The sequence below is a fragment of the Nerophis lumbriciformis genome, linkage group LG29, assembly GCF_033978685.3.
Source record: "Nerophis lumbriciformis linkage group LG29, RoL_Nlum_v2.1, whole genome shotgun sequence".
In the NCBI taxonomy this organism is placed as follows: Eukaryota; Metazoa; Chordata; class Actinopteri; order Syngnathiformes; family Syngnathidae; genus Nerophis; species Nerophis lumbriciformis.
In genome coordinates this window covers 17,172,501-17,189,965 of record NC_084576.2, presented here as the reverse complement: position 1 = coordinate 17,189,965, position 17,465 = coordinate 17,172,501, and the positions used below count along the sequence as shown (strand labels likewise).

At 41.7% G+C, this 17,465-nt stretch overlaps 1 long non-coding RNA gene and 3 other non-coding genes across 4 annotated transcripts; 1 reads left to right on the top strand and 3 right to left on the bottom strand.

Annotated features, from left to right (window-relative positions):
* Positions 1–441: 441 nt before the first annotated feature.
* On the bottom strand, positions 442–523 carry trnas-gcu (transfer RNA serine (anticodon GCU)). Its single transcript has one exon. It is a non-coding gene; the product is annotated as a tRNA-Ser (tRNA).
* Positions 524–2,794: 2,271 nt separating this feature from the next.
* Positions 2,795–2,876, bottom strand: trnas-gcu (transfer RNA serine (anticodon GCU)). Its single transcript has one exon. It is a non-coding gene; the product is annotated as a tRNA-Ser (tRNA).
* An 8,180-nt stretch (positions 2,877–11,056) lies between these two features.
* Positions 11,057–11,138, bottom strand: trnas-gcu (transfer RNA serine (anticodon GCU)). The gene has a single exon. It is a non-coding gene; the product is annotated as a tRNA-Ser (tRNA).
* A 4,402-nt stretch (positions 11,139–15,540) lies between these two features.
* Positions 15,541–16,713, top strand: LOC140676712 (uncharacterized). Its single transcript, XR_012048603.1, has 3 exons — positions 15,541–15,593; positions 15,691–15,761; positions 16,378–16,713. It is a non-coding gene; the product is annotated as an uncharacterized lncRNA (long non-coding RNA).
* The last annotated feature ends 752 nt before the right edge of the window (positions 16,714–17,465 follow it).

Here is a 17,465-nt window from a genome sequence, read left to right as displayed (position 1 = left end):
TCCACACATTCTTGCCATCTCTGTCGTAGCATAGCTTTCGTCGGTAAAGTGTGCGGAACAAACGACTGACCATTTTCTTCGGCTTTCCCCACACCCTCGTATTTTGAACACATTTTGTCCAATTTCTTGCCACTTTCGCATCTTTGGGCCACTGGTGCAACTTGAATCCGTCCCTGTTCGTGTTGTTACACCCTCCAACAACTCACCGATGAAAGTGAGAAAATGGCGGATTGTTTCCCAATGTGACGTCACAACGTGAATAGTAGAAAGGTGTTTAATTCGCCAAAATTCACCCGTTTGGAGATCGGAAATCGGTTAAAAAAATATATGGTCTTTTTTCTGCAACATCAAGGTATATATTGACACTTACATAGGTCTGGTGAGAATGTTCCCCTTTAACAAATGTGCTCTGTTGCAAGAAAGTTAAGTACCCCAGAAGCCCGATGAGGATGGGATTCGAACCCACGCGTGTAGAACACAATGGATTAGCAGTCCATCGCCTTAACCTCTCGGCCACCTCATCACAGAACAAATGTTTTGTTATTATTCTCAAAGCCTTCATGTTGGCTAAAGATGCATACAAGTATTATTATGGTGTGTGTATAAGGACCGCAAAATGGCACCTAATAGCAGACATATTATCTGGTGTTTTGTTTCGCAATATTATGCAAAACCAACTTTTCTTACCTTCTCGTATCTGCTGATGTGTATTTGGGATCTGCATGAGTCTTGAAAATGCGCGCAGGTCCGCCATTGTAGTCTGTGCCGACAACGTAGTCGATAAGCTTCTTCTTTTTCTCTACCTTCTTGTTATGGGACATCCATCCTCCACTGTTGCCATTTCTGTTATAAAGTGGCGTAAAGTTCTTACTTATATCTGTCACTAACCTCACTATGGAAGCGCTAAAAACTACCGGTGTAGTGGGTTTACATACAAACCTGTACTTCACCCATGGAACATTAGTTATTAGAGAGTTTCGGTCGGACGGTTTTTCACGGGACACATTTCTGGCGTTGTTGTTGCTCTTGTGTAACCTGACTCTCGCCAGATCCTTGTAGTTCGCTGAGCTCCACACAAAGATCTGGGCTCGAGGGCTTTGTAAACTCCTGCAAAATAGCAAAAAATAATGAACCAATCAGGATCGCCAGGCGGGATTCATAGATGTGACGTAGCGCCGAAGCGACTGTTTGATTCAAACAACGCAGCAAGGAATCGTGTGTTGACATTGATTCTGCTATTGCAACTGTTTTGCGACATCGATCGTCTACTGACATTGCTGCGTTCTCTAACTTTCCGCTCTGTCGTTATCCAATATGTCGGCTGTTCTGTTTTGGATTTCCCAGCGTCACTCTCATCCATACTTGCCAACCCTCCCGGATTTTCCGGGAGACTCCCAAAATTCAGCGCCTCTCCCGAAAACCTCCCGGGACAAATTTTCTCCCGAAAATCTCCCGGAATTCAGGCGGACCTGGAGGCCACGCCCCCTCCAGCTCCATGCGGACCTGGAGGGTCTGCATGTAGCAATGTTGTTGTAATATATTGAGTTGGAGGCAATAAACAGGCGAGGTGATGAAGTACGTCTCTTTACTGTAGACTTCAGAACAGACTCACACACTTGACGTCAGGTGCGCAACACCACGTAAATCGTTGGCCAACCAAAAAATAACCCCAGTACGCTATAGCCAACATTCACCAGGAGATGGCAACAGACAAACATAGATCACTCTATAACATTCCTCCCCTTTTAGAATTGTAGAAGTTACTCAAAAGAAATAAACAACCCAATAAAAAATGCAGCAGCTCAATTAAAAAACTGTACTTAAGCCACATTCTTTTTTTTTTTTTTTAGTACTGAACCCTTAACCCTCATTTGTAAACAATAACATTCTTATTATACAAACAATATTTGTACATCTTTAACACAGATTTTTATACTGTCTTCAGAGATTCAGTTTTTTTGGTGGTACTCGAAACCTTTCTGGGTACCTGCGGATCACTGGTGGGGTTTTTGTTGTGGGTGATCTGGGTTCTGATGATGGCAACTCAGCAGCCCTTGAATCTGGTTCAATGATGAGACTAGTTTGTGTCTGACTCACTGATGGTCCTGGTGATGGAACTGAAACAGCACTGTCCAGTTGTACTGATGGCACATTTTCTGCAACTGGTGGAGACTAGATAACTGGCAGTCTCTTCATGTTTTCTCGCCATGGTAACATGTGATCCACATGCACTGTGCGCTGCCTCTGTCCCTCTTGATATATATATATATATATATATATATATATATATATATATATATATATATATATATATATATATATGAACTACTTGACTTGGTGAATTCTAGCTGTAAATATACTCCTCCCCTCTTAGCCACGCCCCCAACCACGCCCCTGACCCACCCCGACCACGCCCTTCCACCTCCCGAAATCGGAGGTCTCAAGGTTGGCAAGTATGCTCTCATCAGCGTCACGGGTTGATTTCGATGTGAGTGGTTGAAGTAGAACGTCATTCAAGATAACGGACAAGTGGTTTATCAAATCCCATAGAATGATTTTTTTACAAGGCCCCGCCTTCTGAAATACATCTCCTATTGAGAAGTCCCAGATCCTTGTGTGGAGCTCAGTGAACTACAAGGATCTGGCGAGAGTCAGGTTAGCTCTAGTGAGCCACGGATGAGAAGATGCTGCTCCGTTGTTGATTCAAGTTAAGTCTAAACCCTAAATCTTATGAACAAACAGATAAGTTAATAAATTTGTCCGATAGCTAAGAAAGTTAGGAAACAGTTAAGCCCGATGAGGATGGGATTCGAACCCACGCGTGTAGAACACAATGGATTAGCAGTCCATCGCCTTAACCTCTCGGCCACCTCATCACAGTATATAACGGTTTATTATTATTCTCAAACCTTTCATGTTGGCTAAAGATGACGTTTATTAAGTGGAGTCAACGTCATGAATGTTCATATAGAGAAGTTAACATTTAGCTGTATCGTTGCAAGAAAGTTAGGAAACAGAAAGCCCGATTAGGATGATATTCAAACCCACACATGTAGAACACAGTGGATTAGCAGTCTGGAATTAGCCCTCGCTTGAAACCCAAACATGAAACATCAAACCTGCCGAAGCTTGAAACTCTAAAATGATACCCTAACCCTGGCTTTAAACTTTAGTAAAACTTTGTAGCGCCTCGCATGCAGCAGAGAGAATGCCCGCATTCTCCAAATACTAGTTTGTCCGCGGTGGGCCAAAACTAAGACTGATGACGGGTGAGGTCGATGGCGCCCCTTAGTTTGAACATGGCGACTTTGCTCAAACGGTAGAGCGCTCGCTTAGCATGTGGGAGGTATCGGGATCGAGCCCTGAATTTTTTCTGCAGCTCAGTAGACACAAGACATTAAAATAACATTGAGAACTTGTTGAATTAGGTTCTGAAGTTGAGCAACTCAGACCTAATGTTGAAACAACAGGCTTTTTGACAACGTTTAATCAATGTTGGGTTCTGACGTTGATTTGACCATTGAATTTTGGTAATTTCCCAACCAAATAAGACGTTGAAACAACATGCTTTTTGACAACATTTATTCAATGTCAGGTTATGACCTTGATTTGGCCATTGAAATTCGGTCATTTTCCAACCAACAACGGGGATCCAACATTAGACACCAACGTTGCCAAATACAACTACTTCGCAATGTTTTTCCAAAGTCAGTTTTAAAGGACATGAATGTATAATCAACGTTGTATCAATGTCTTGTGTTTGCTGGGTAACATAGTCTGTTTTACTAGATGCAACTTCTAGCTTGAAACCTTTATATGAAAATTAGTGTAAGGGTTTTAAAAAATTTGATTTAAGATATGGTTGGCGTCTCATTGGTTTGATTTCAAGTTAGGACTCGGCTTTATTAAAATACAATTTGGATAATGCAGAAATTGATCCTGCTACTGCACCCAATACGAAGGGAGCTCTCTACCATTTGAGCTAAAGCGCAAGGGTCCACACATTTCGGGAGGTTGAGTCCGCCTATTAAAAGTGTCATCTTTAGTCTACTTGAAGGGTTTGAGAGTCATTACAGAGAATCATGGACTGCTAATCCATTTTGTTGTACACGCGTGGGGTCGACTCCCATCCCCATCAGGTTTTACGGTTCCTTAACTTTCTCGCAAGAGCACACATTTGTTAACTCCTCAAATGTATTTGTACAGGTTTAGGGTTTGAAATGATTTGGTTTCTTGATAATGCTTGCTTTTATTAAAACAATTTGATAAAATGTTTTTTTTCGTGATGGAAAGCCTCCGGGAAAATAACAGTATAAAATGAGCAGTAGCCAGATCAATTTCCGCATTATTCAAATTGGATTTTAATAAAGCCGAGCCCGAGCTTGAAACCAAACCAATGAGATGCCAACCATAGCTTCAACCTAATTATTTAAAACCCTTATGTTCTAATAGAGAAGTTAACTCTTAACTGTGATATTGCAAGAAAGTTAGTAAACAGGATGGGATTCAAACCCATGCGTGTAGAACACAATAGATTAGTAGTCTGAAAATGGTTTAATAAAAGCCAGCCCAAGCTTGTAACTCTTAAATAAAAGGCCAAACCTACTCTACTACATGAAACTTGAAACCTATCTTGAAATTGTTAATCACAATCTCAACCCGAGCTTGAAACAGTATGTTTAGCCCTATGTCAGAACCCTTATGTACAAACCCTGTTTCCATATGAGTTGGGAAATTGTGTTAGATATAAATATAAACCGAATACAATGATTTCCAAATCATTTTCAACCCATATTCAGTTGAATATGCTACAAAGACAACATATTTGATGTTCAAACATGGGGGCGGTATAGCTCGGTTGGTAGAGGGGCCGTGCTAGCAACTTGAGGGTTGCAGGTTCAATCCCCGCTTCAGCCATCATAGACACTGCCGTTTTGTCCTTGGGCAAGACACTTTACCCCCCTGCTCCCAATGCCACCCACACTGGTTTAAATGTAACTTAGATATTGGGTTTCACAATGTAAAGCGCTTTGAGTCACTTGAGAAAAAGCGCTATATAAATGTAATTTACTTCACTTCACGTCGAGTGAAGTCACTGAGGTAGTTAGACAACTCCACAGTGGCAAAGCTCCGGGGGTTGACGAGATCCGTCCAGAAATGCTGAAGGCTCTGGGTGTTGATGGGCTGTCTTGGTTGATACGCCTTTTCAACATTGCGTGGAAGTCTGGGACAGTGCCGAGGGAGTGGCAGACTGGGGTGGTGGTTCCCCTTTTCAAAAAGGGGGACCTGAGGGTATGTGCTAATTACAGGGATATCACACTACTCAGCCTCCCTGGGAAAGTTTACGCCAAGGTACTGGAAAGGACGGTCCGGCCGATATTCGAACCCCAGATTCAAGAGGAGCACTGTGGATTCCGTCCTGGTCGTGGAACAACTGACCAGCTCTTTACTCTTGCGGGAATCTTGGAGAGGGCCTGGAAGTATGCCTATCCAGTCTACATGTGCTTTGTGGATTTGGAGAAGGCGTATGACCAGGTCCCCCGGGAGATCTTGTGGGAGGTGCGGAGGGAGTACGGAGTGAGGGGAACCCTGCTGAGGGCCATCCAATCTCTGTACAACCAAAGCGAGAGTTGTGTCCAGGTGCTTGGATGTAAGACGGATCTGTTTCCAGTGGGGGTTGGTCTCCGCCAGGGCTGCGCTCTGTCACTTATCCTGTTTGTGATTTTCATGGACAGGATTTCTAGGCAGAGTCGTGGCCATGGCGGAGGGGGTATACGTCTCAGGGGGCGAAAGGTTGCGTCACTGCTGTTTGCAGATGATGTGGTCCTGATGGCACCTTTGGTTCGTGACCTTCAGCTCTCACTGGATCGGTTCGCAGCCGAGTGTTCAGCGGCTGGAATGAGGATCAGCATCTCCAAATCTGAGGCCATGGTTCTCAGCAGGAAACCGATGGTGTGTACAGTCCAGGTGGAGAACAAGACTCTGCCCCAGGTAGATGAGTTTAAGTATCTCGGGGTCTTGTTCACAAGTGAGGGAAAGATGGAGAAGGAAATCAGCCGGAGAATCGGAGCAGTTGGGGCAGTATTGCAGTCTCTCTGCCGCACTGTTGTGACGAAACGAGAGCTGAGCCAGAAGGCAAAGCTCTCGGTCTACCGAGCTATCTACATTCCTACTCTCACCTATGGTCATGAAGTGTGGGTAATGACCGAAAGAATAAGATCGAGGATACAAGCGGCCGAAATGAGTTTCCTCAGAAGGGTGGCTGGCATCTCCCTTAGAGATAGGGTGAGAAGTTCAGTCACCCGAGAGAGACACAGAGTAGAGCCGCTGCTCCTTCGCTTGGAAAGGAGCCTGCATAGGTAGTTCAGGCATCTCATGTGGATGCCTCACGAGCGTCTCCCGAGGGAGGTCCTCATTGCACGTCCCAATGGGAGGAGACCCCGCGGCAGGCCAAGGACCAGATAGGGGGATTACATCTCCTCTCTGGCCTGGGAACGCTTCGGGATTCCCCAGGAGGAAGTCGCTAATGTTGCTCTGGGGAGGGAAGTCTGGGCGTCTCTGCTGGAGCTGTTGTACCCGCGACCCGATTCAGGATAAGCGGTTGAAGATGGATGGATGGATTCACAAACAAGGATGGGGCGAGGGTCACCACTTTGTCAACAAATGCGTGAGCAAATTATTGAACAGTTTAAGAAACACCTTTCTCAACCAGCTATTGCAAGGAATTTAGGGATTTCAACATCTACGGTCCGTAATATCATCAAAGGGTTCAGAGAATCTGGAGAAATCACTGCACGTAAGCAGCTAAGCCCGTGACCTTCGATCCCTCAGACTGTACTGCATCAACAAGAGACATCAGTGTGTAAAGGATATCACCATATGGGCTCAGGAACACTTCAGAAAACCCACTGTCAGTAACTATAGTTGGTCGCTACATCTGTAAGTGCAAGTTAAAACTCTCTTATGCAAGGCGAAAAGCGTTTATCAACAACACCCAGAAACGCCGTCGGCTTTGCTGGGCCTGAGCTCATCTAAGATGGACTGATACAAAGTGGAAAAGTGTTCTGTGGTCTGACGAGTCCACATTTCAAATTGTTTTTGGAAACTGTAGAGGTCATGTCCTCCGGACCAAAGAGGAAAAGAATTATCCGGATTGTTATAGGCGCAAAGTTGAAAAGCCAGCATCTGTGATGGTATGGGGGTGTATTAGTGCCCAAGACATGGGTAACTTACACATCTGTGAAGGCGCCATTAATGCTTAAAGGTACATACAGGTTTTGGAGCAACATATGTTGCCATCCAAGCAACGTTATCATGGACGCCCCTGCTTATTTCAGCAAGACAATGCCAAGCCACGTGTTACATCAACGTGGCTTCATAGTAAAAGAGTGCGGGTACTAGACTGGCCTGCCTGTAGTCCAGACCTGTCTCCCATTGAAAATGTGTGGCGCATTATGAAGCCTAAACTACCACAACGGAGACCCCCGGACTGTTGAACAACTTAAGCTGTACATCAAGCAAGAATGGGAAAGAATTCCACCTGAGAAGCTTAAAAAATGTGTCTCCTCAGTTCCCAAACGTTTACTGAGTATTGTTAAAAGGAAAGGCCATGTAGCACAGTGGTGAACATGCCCTTTCCCAACTACTTTGACATGTGTTGCAGCCATGAAATTCTAAGTTAATTATTATTTGAAAAAAAATAAAAATAAAGTTTATGAGTCTTTGTAGTGCATTCAACTGAATATGGGTTGAAAAGGATTTGCAAATCATTGTGAGTTCAATCCCGGCCTCGGGATCTTTCTGTGTGGAGTTTGCATGTTCTCCCCGTGACTGCGTGGGTTCCCTCCGGGTACTCCGGCTTCCTCCCACCTCCAAAAATATGCACCTGGGGATAGGTTGATTGGCAACACAAAATTGGCCCTAGTGTGTGAATGTGAGTGTGAATGTTGTCTGTCTATCTGTGTTGGCCCTGCGATGAAGTGGCGACTTGTCCAGGGTGTACTCCGCCTTCCGCCCGATTGTAGCTGAGATAGGCTCCAGCACCCCCCGCGACCCCGAAGGGAATAAGCGGTAGAAAATGGATGGATGGATGGATGTATTCCGTTTATATTTATCTCTAACACAATTTCCCAACTCATATGGAAACAGGGTTGTACTAATAGAGAAGTTGACAGATACTTGTGGGTATTTTAGGAAACAGAATTTCAAGCATTTGTGGTAGTTTTTAAATGTTGTAAGGCTGATCATAGGGAATATCTAGGTCATGAGGCATGCGGCAGTCCATACTTTCAACACAGGGGGCACTGGCTTTGCATGTGAGAGGTAGTGGTTTACCAAATGATATTTTGCTGGAGGCAGTTCATCATGAAAAAAATAATTGTCTGAAATAGTTTGAATACATTTGAGCACTACTTTTAAACAGCAACATTAATTTAAAACGTAATAATTTCAAATCCTAAACCTTATGCACAAATAGATTAAAAATAATTCTAACCCATGCATGATAAGCAGACCATCAACTCATCATTTTTGCACATGTACTTGTATTATTGTACTCCAATACTTCATGTAGGCCAAACATGACACTTTTAATAGGAAGACGGACTCAACGTCACAAAACGTGTGCACTCCTGTTTTTTCAATATGGAGAATTTATAGTAGCGTGCGCCTCGCGCATGTGGGATGGAGTGGGCTCAATATATGCATTCTCCAAATTATATTTTCTCAGAGGCTTTGCTTCTTGAAAAAAAAATGGTCTGAAATTGTTTATTAAAACTAAGCCCTAGCTTGAAACCAAACCAATGAGGTACCGACCATAGCTTAAAACCTAATTATTTTTCTAGAACCTAAATGTTTTTCATAAAGAGAAGTTAACATTAAAGCGTGGTATTGCCAGAAAGTTAGAAAACATGGGATTCAAACCCACGTATGTAGAACACAATAGACTAGCAGTCTGAAATTGTTTTGTTTTATTAAACGCGATCCCTATCTTGAAACTCAGATATGAAAACGCCAAACCTACTGTTGCTTGAAACTCTAACATGACGCCCTAACCGTAGCTTAAAACCTCATGTAAAATGTATCTTGCTTGATCAATGCCCGCATTCTCCAAATACTACTTTTCACAAACCACTGGACAGGTGGTCTTTATAGGTTTAACATGGGAATTAGCTCAACTGGTAGACATGCCTTCATTCGCCAAATGATGTTACTTGGAGGCTTTGCCTCCTGAAAAAAGCATGGTCTGAAAGTGTTCGGATAAACACAGGTTATAGCCTGTAACCCAAATATGAAACACAAAGTTATCGTAGCTTGAAACTCTAACATAAAACCTGAAACCGAGCTTGAAATTGGTAGTCACAACTTCAACCGATCTTAAAACATTATGTATAAACCATACTTGCCAACCCTACTGGATTTTCCGGGAGACTCCCGAAATTCAGCGCCTCTCCCGAAAACCTCCCTGGACAAATTTTCTCCCGAAAATCTCCCGAAATTCAGGCGGAGCTGGAAGCCACGCCCCCTCCAGCTCCATGCGGACCTGAGTGACGTGTCAACAGCCTGTATTCACGTCCGCTTTCCCACAATATAAACAGCGTGCATGCCCAAACACGTTATAACTGTAGAAAGATGGAGGGCGAGTTCTTGGTTTCTTATGTGGGTTTATTGTTAGGCAGTTTCATTAACATCCTCCCAGCGCGGTAACAACACACAACAACAGCAGTCATGTTTTATTCTACCGTAAAGCAGTCCGTCTGCCGTAAACAGCAATGTTGTTGTAATATATTGAGTTGGAGGCAATAACCAGGCGAGGTGATGAAGTACGTCTCTTTACTGTAGACTTCAGAACAGACTCACACACTTGACGTCAGGTGCGCAACACCACGTAAATAGTTGGCCAACCTTAAAGTAACCCCAGTACGCTATAGCCAACATTCACCAGGAGATGGCAACAGACAAACATAGATCACTATTACATTCCTCCCCTTTTAGAATTGTAGAAGTTACTCAAAATAAATAAACAACCCAACCAAAAAATGCAGCAGCTCAATTAAAAAACTGTACTTAAGCCACATTATTTTATTTATTTTTTTTAGTACTGACCTCTTAACCCTCATTTGTAAACAATAACATGCTTATTATACAAACAGTATTTGTACACCTTTAACACAGATTGTTATACTGTCTTCAGAGATTCAGTTTTTTTGGTGGTACTCAAAACCTTTCTGGGTACCTGCGAAAGGGGGTTCAGCATGGTTAGAAAAATAGTGACAGAGAATAGAACAAGGATGGACTATTCAACCCTTAACTTAACAATGAGTAGATGAGTGTTATGTGTGTGTATATGTGTAAATAAATGAACACTGAAATTCAGGTATTTCTTTTATTTATATATATATATAATAAAATAACTATATATATATAGCTAGAATTCACTGAAAGTCAAGTATTTCTTATATGTATATATATATATATATATATATATATATATATATATATATATATATATATATATATATATATATATATATATATATATATATATATATATATATATGAAATACTTGACTTGGTGAATTCTAGCTGTAAATATACTTATCCCCTCTTAGCCACGCCCCCAACCACGCCCCCGCCCCATCCCGACCCCCCACCTCCCGAAATCGGAGATCTCAAGGTTGGCAAGTATGGTATAAACTTATGTTGAAATCCTAACCCATATGTACGAATAGAGGGAGTTGACAAATAGAGGTTCTATTTTAAGAAAGTTAGGAAACAGAATTTCAAACAATTGTGGTAGGCTTATCAACGCTGATCATAGGAAAGGTCTACGTCACGCACTGACATGGGGAAACAGCTCAAATGACAGAGCGCTTGCTTTGCATGTGAAAGGGAGTGGTAGAGATAAATGATATTTTCCTGGAGCCATTTCATCATGATAAATGTCATGGTCTGAAATTGTTCTAATAAACCCAATCGCAAGCCTAAACCTGTACAAATACAGGAGAGGAGTTAACAAATGTGCTCTGTTGCAAGAAAGTTAAGTACCCCAGAAGCCCGACGAGGATGGGATTCGAACCCACGCGTGTAGAACACAATGGATTAGCAGTCCATCGCCTTAACCTCTCGGCCACCTCATCACCGCATACGAATAAGAGGTTTATTATTATTCTCAAATCTTTCATGCTAGCTAAAGATGCATACAAGTATTATTATGGTGTGTGTATAAGGACCGCAAAATGGCACCTAATAGCAGACATATTATCTGGTGTTTTGTTTCGCAGTATTATGCAAAACCAACTTGTCTTACCTTCTGGCATACTTGCCAACCCTCCCGGATTTTCCGGGAGACTCCCGAAATTCAGCGCCTCTCCCGAAAACCTCCCGGGACAAATTTTCTCCCGAAAATCTCCCGAAATTCAGGCGGACTCAGGTCCATGAGGGCGAGTTCTTGGTTTCTTATGTGGGTTTATTGTTAGGCAGTTTCATTAACGTCCTCTCAGCGCGGCAACAACACACAACAACAGCAGTCACGTTTTTGTATACCCTAAAGCAGTTCGTCTGCCGTAAACAGCAATGTTGTGACACTCTTAAACAGGACAATACTGCCATCTAGTGCATTTGATGAAAGCACTTTTGTGCGTGCCACACAGCAATGCATCATCAGAGGTGTTCAGCATGGTTCGAAAAATAGTGACAGAGAATAGAACAAGGATGGACAATTCAACCCTTAACTCAACAATGAGTAGATGAGTGTTATGTGTGTGTATATGTGTAAATAAATGAACACTGAAATTCAAGTATTTATTTTATATATATATATATATATATATATATTTATATCATACTTGCCAACCCTCCCGAATTTTCCGGGGGACTCCCGAAATTCAGCGCCTCACCCGAAAACCAAATATTCTCCCGAAAATCTCCCGATTTTTAGCCGGAGCTGAAGGCCACGCCCCCTCCAGTTCCATGCGGACCTGAGTGAGGACAGCCTTTTTTCAGGACGGGAGGACAACAGGGTGACAAGAACTAAATCATCCAGACTAGAGATAAATTGTATTATTATGTTTATCTTACCTAAAAATAAATATATTTATTAATAAAAAAAAAAAAAAACGAAATAAATTTTGACTATATTTTGCTAAAAACATCAAAATTAATTGTATTTTTATTTGTATTTTTTCTGACTCCTTATTACATCCAGCCATAGAATTATACCGGCACATTAAAATAAACATATTTGAAATAATTACTTTTAAATTATCATAATAATTCATTTAAAATGACCATATTTAATTATTAAAATAATTGCTTGTTTATCAACAACTTTACCATTTTATTCATTACAATTTGAAGCTCTCAGAAGCCAAGCTGTCTTATATTCATGTTATATTTATGCAAGTTTGAAGTATCAATTATCTAAACACAGATTTGTTTGCATATTTTCAGGATGTAGATATATATATATATATATATATATATATATATATATATATATATATATATATATATATAAATATATATATATATATATATTTATAAATATCCATCCATCCATCCATTTTCTACCGCTTATTCCCTTTTGGGGTCGCGGGGGGCGCTGGAGCCTATCTCAGCTACAATCGGGCGGAAGGCGGGGTACACCCTGGACAAGTCGCCACCTCATCGCAGGGCTTTATATTTATAAATATATATATATATATATATATATATATATATATATATATATATATACAGGTAAAAGCCAGTAAATTAGAATATTTTGAAAAACTTGATTTATTTCAGTAATTGCATTCAAAAGGTGTAACTTGTACATTATATTTACTCATTGCACACAGACTGATGCATTCAAATGTTTATTTCATTTAATTTTGATGATTTGAAGTGGCAACAAATGAAAATCCAAAATTCCGTGTGTCACAAAATTAGAATATTACTTAAGGCTAATACAAAAAAGGGATTTTTAGAAATGTTGGCCAACTGAAAAGTATGAAAATGAAAAATATGAGCATGTACAATACTCAATACTTGGTTGGAGTTCCTTTTGCCTCAATTACTGCGTTAATGCGGCGTGGCATGGAGTCGATGAGTTTCTGGCACTGCTCAGGTGTTATGAGAGCCCAGGTTGCTCTGATAGTGGCCTTCAACTCTTCTGCGTTTTTGGGTCTGGCATTCTGCATCTTCCTTTTCACAATACCCCACAGATTTTCTATGGGGCTAAGGTCAGGGGAGTTGGCGGGCCAATTTAGAACAGAAATACCATGGTCCGTAAACCAGGCACGGGTAGATTTTGCGCTGTGTGCAGGCGCCAAGTCCTGTTGGAACTTGAAATCTCCATCTCCATAGAGCAGGTCAGCAGCAGGAAGCATGAAGTGCTCTAAAACTTGCTGGTAGACGGCTGCGTTGACCCTGGATCTCAGGAAACAGAGTGGACCGACACCAGCAGATGACATGGCACCCCAAACCATCACTGATGGTGGAAACTTTACACTAGACTTCAGGCAACGTGGATCCTGTGCCTCTCCTGTCTTCCTCCAGACTCTGGGACCTCGATTTCCAAAGGAAATGCAAAATTTGCATGGTTGGGTGATGGTTTGGGGTGCCATGTCATCTGCTGGTGTCGGTCCACTCTGTTTCCTGAGATCCAGGGTTGGCAAGTATGCACTAACCTCACTATGGAAGCGCTAAAAACTACCGGCGTAGTGGGTTTACATTCTTCACCCATGGAACTTTAGTTATTAGAGAGTTTTGGTCGGACGGTTTTCCACGGGACACATTTCTGGCGTTGTTGTTGCTCTAGTGCAACCTGACTCTCGCCAGATCCTTGTAGTTCGCTGAGCTCCACACAAAGATCTGGGCTCGAAGGCTTTGACAACCTTCTTAAGGTTTTTCAACCAATCAAAAATATCAAACGGCTAAAATGCGCCAAACATGGATAAGTGTGGAGAGAGGGTTTTGCATTGTTCCCATCATCCCTTGTAATGGATTTAAAACATGTTATGGCATTATTTTTATAATATCCGCAAAGTTCAATGAGCAGGTTGTGTTTGTTGAATATTTGTCCTGGTTGGGAAGGTCGGTAAGGTTGTTTGGATTGGGTCATATAAGTAAATGATGTGCAATGTTTTGTTTGTTTTGTTCAGTTAATGGCGGAGTTGCTTTAATTGGCCACCAGATGCCGACAAAATTGCAGCTATCAGACCGCCATCTATTTGTAAACGATTAGAATTCACCACTCCTGGTCAAATTGCTTATTAAACTTGGAAAATGGAAAATTGGCTCAAATGGTAGTGGGCTTACCACCTGCGTTGTTCAACTGATATTTTCCCGAAAACATTTTTAATGGAAAAATAATCTGAAATACTTGAGCTCTGGTTTTACTTCTGCTCCTGTATGTAAAAACCTGCACTGCAACAACGTAAATTCCCCATTGTGGGATTAATAGAAATCTTTGAATCTTGAACCCTTGCTTGAAACATTATGTATAACCTTATCTTGAAAACCTAACTGTTACGGTACAGGAGAAGAAGAAGACGGCACAGAGGCAGGGACGTTGCCTAGCTCTAGGCCTATTTATTAATATAATACAATGAGGTGTGTAATAAACCAAGATACATATGGTGTGACTATGTGTTGTGTTTAACTGAGTGTTACCAAGAGTTGTTGAAGGTGCGAGTTGAGAGAGATGCGGAAGTCAGGGAGGGCAGGGCAGTCTCGGAGGTCCTTGGGCAGGCAAGCTGTTAGGGGCAGGAGCGAGGCGTCAAGGTCCGTGTCTAGACAAGAGGTTGAGATCCATTAAGGCAGCCAGGGAACCAGAGGGAATTCGGGGAGACGAGACACACAGCTCGAAACCAGGAAACGGAGGAACGCTTCGGGATGACGACACAGGACACAAGACGATGAGCGCAGAGGAGGAGAAACACAGAGAGAGCAAATGCACATAGGAAGAGAGCTAGAGATGTGTAGGCTTACTGTACCATATAGGGGGCTACGTTCTGGCCCTGGAACGGAGGTTGCGCTGGCTTAAGAAGAATGGAGCCTCATCACCGTCAGGAGTGTAGATTGCAGATTGAAGACAGCCGCGCCAGGAGAGACACGCTCAAGAGCGTGCCCAGAGATGCGCTTAGCGAAGTGGAATGTGCAGCTGTAACCCAGGCTTGAAAACACCATATGCCTGGAGTTGAAATAATTAATTTGAGTTAAAATAATTCATTTAGTAAAGATACACTAATTTCAGTTGAATAACTAAGTGTTAAAACAGGTACAAACTAATCTGCACTTTACGTTATTCATTTATATTTTTAACCTGCTCTATAAATTGTTAAAATGGTAAACACACAATATACATAGAAATGTTGACACAAACATGGTGTCTTAACAGGATTTGCAGAGGTAAAAATTACCTGTCTCCATGATTGTCACCTCTAGAGGGCAATTAGTGAACCTGTGAGCCCTTCCGTGTCACTCATTTTATGACGCAACTTCCTGTAGTGTGGAAGAAGAGAAACTCCCCTTCCGTTTTTTTCTGTTCATGAGTGGCTATGCCGAACACACGCGGAGAACCTGTCGAACAATCCTTTGCAATCCACTCGGTAAGGCTTGAAAATAAGCTTGCAATTCGATCCATCCACATTTCTAATGTTATTATACAACTTTTGATTCGTATATTGTGTTGTTTGAACCTTGTAGAACAGTGTGACATCCGAGTGTAATATTCACTGACTGACATCCCTGTGTGCAGTCATTTCACTTGATCAGCGGTGAGTGAATAACAATGATGTGATGTTTTATTTGAGCCATAAGTGTAGGTGATATTTATTTTGTTCATGTTTACAGCACATGCTGGGAGCACTGAATATTTTTGTTGTACTGAAGTAATAGATTACTGAGTACTTTTGATTTAGTGATTGAAGGGGTAATTTTTAGTGCATCTCTCACCTGTGCTAGCAAGGGAAATAGATTTAGCACGTTTTAACCTTATATACCTCAAAGTTGCTACACAAAAGTCACTTTTGAACATTAATGTGAACTTTGTGCAATTAACCTACCTCGTATAATTGTGAACTTAAAGGTGCATTTAAATAGTATTTGTATTTTTGTATTTGAAGAAACATTTCATATGTTTTTGAATATTTGAACAATTGGAAAAAAGAACTATAATAAGCGCTTAACTTTTATTTTGATATTTCATATTTTGAAAACAAATACATTGTAAACCAAAGCATTTGAGATACTTAATTGATGATTAATGACATGATTGAGCTAATTAATGCAAGTTAAAAGTATTTAAGCTAATTCATGGTTATTTAAGAACACAGTTGAAACCAGTGTGTATGAACAACACAAGCTATTGGATCTTGTCTGATCTATTATTAGGTCAGGTTTTTTGATTGGGTGATTCAAATACCATCTTAATCTCCTGGAGCACCTTGTGTGGCGAGGACGGCATCGCCCTTCCAGCCCAGGTGGATGAGAGGCTCCGCAGTCTCTCCAACTCCAACACTGATTCCCCCCATTCCCAAGATCCATCGATCCGATTCCCAGTGCATACTTGGTGGCGAGCTAACAGAGAATCTGGACACTGTGGTGCAGTGTTGACGTCCCCTCCCCCACGGTCTGTGCGGTAGGACAATTCTAATACAGTGCACTGTCAGATACAGAAAAACGGGCCCCAACGAACAATTTAAACAAACTTTGGGAACTTTGATAAAAGGGTTTCTATTCTGCCGGCTTTTCTTATTCTTGTTTATTATTTTTCATATACTGCAGTTGTAAATTTTCTATGTGCACTTTTCAATATATGTTTGGCCATTCAACATTCAAGTTAGTCGTTGTCTGTGTCATTATTGATATGCAACACTGGCTCTTAAAAACACTAGGATCCTTCTGATACTAGTCCAGTTCGATATTTACACCATTTACTGCTCCTCACCTGTTTCCTCTATTACTAGTTCGTAACTAGGGTTACACAGCGGCATGCGCTTGTGCCACGAGACTAACCCTAGTTCCATCCATCCATTTTCTACCGCTTATTCCCTTTTGGGGTCGCGGGGGGCGCTGGAGCCTATCTCAGCTACAATCAGGCGGAAGGCGGGGTACACCCTGGACAAGTCGCCACCTCATCGCAGGACACTAACCCTAGTTGTGGTACAGTATTTCAAAGAAGTTAGAAAACATCAAAGTTCAATGATTTGAAAGATACAATGGATTAGCAGTCCATTGCCTTAACTTCTCGGTCAATCATAGTCCGACCCAGTTTGGTAGGGTACAAATATAATTTGTCCGGGGCGACGTTGGCCAAGTCCTTGCTAGCCCTAACTCAAATTCTCACTTGTACTAGTATCATGCAAAAGTAGGATCCAAACAATTCCAAATGGCCTGGAACATGTTCTTACACATCGGCTGAACGAAGGTTTTGCCGATCATTTCGCTTCACTAACGACACAAACTTGGGACTTTTAACA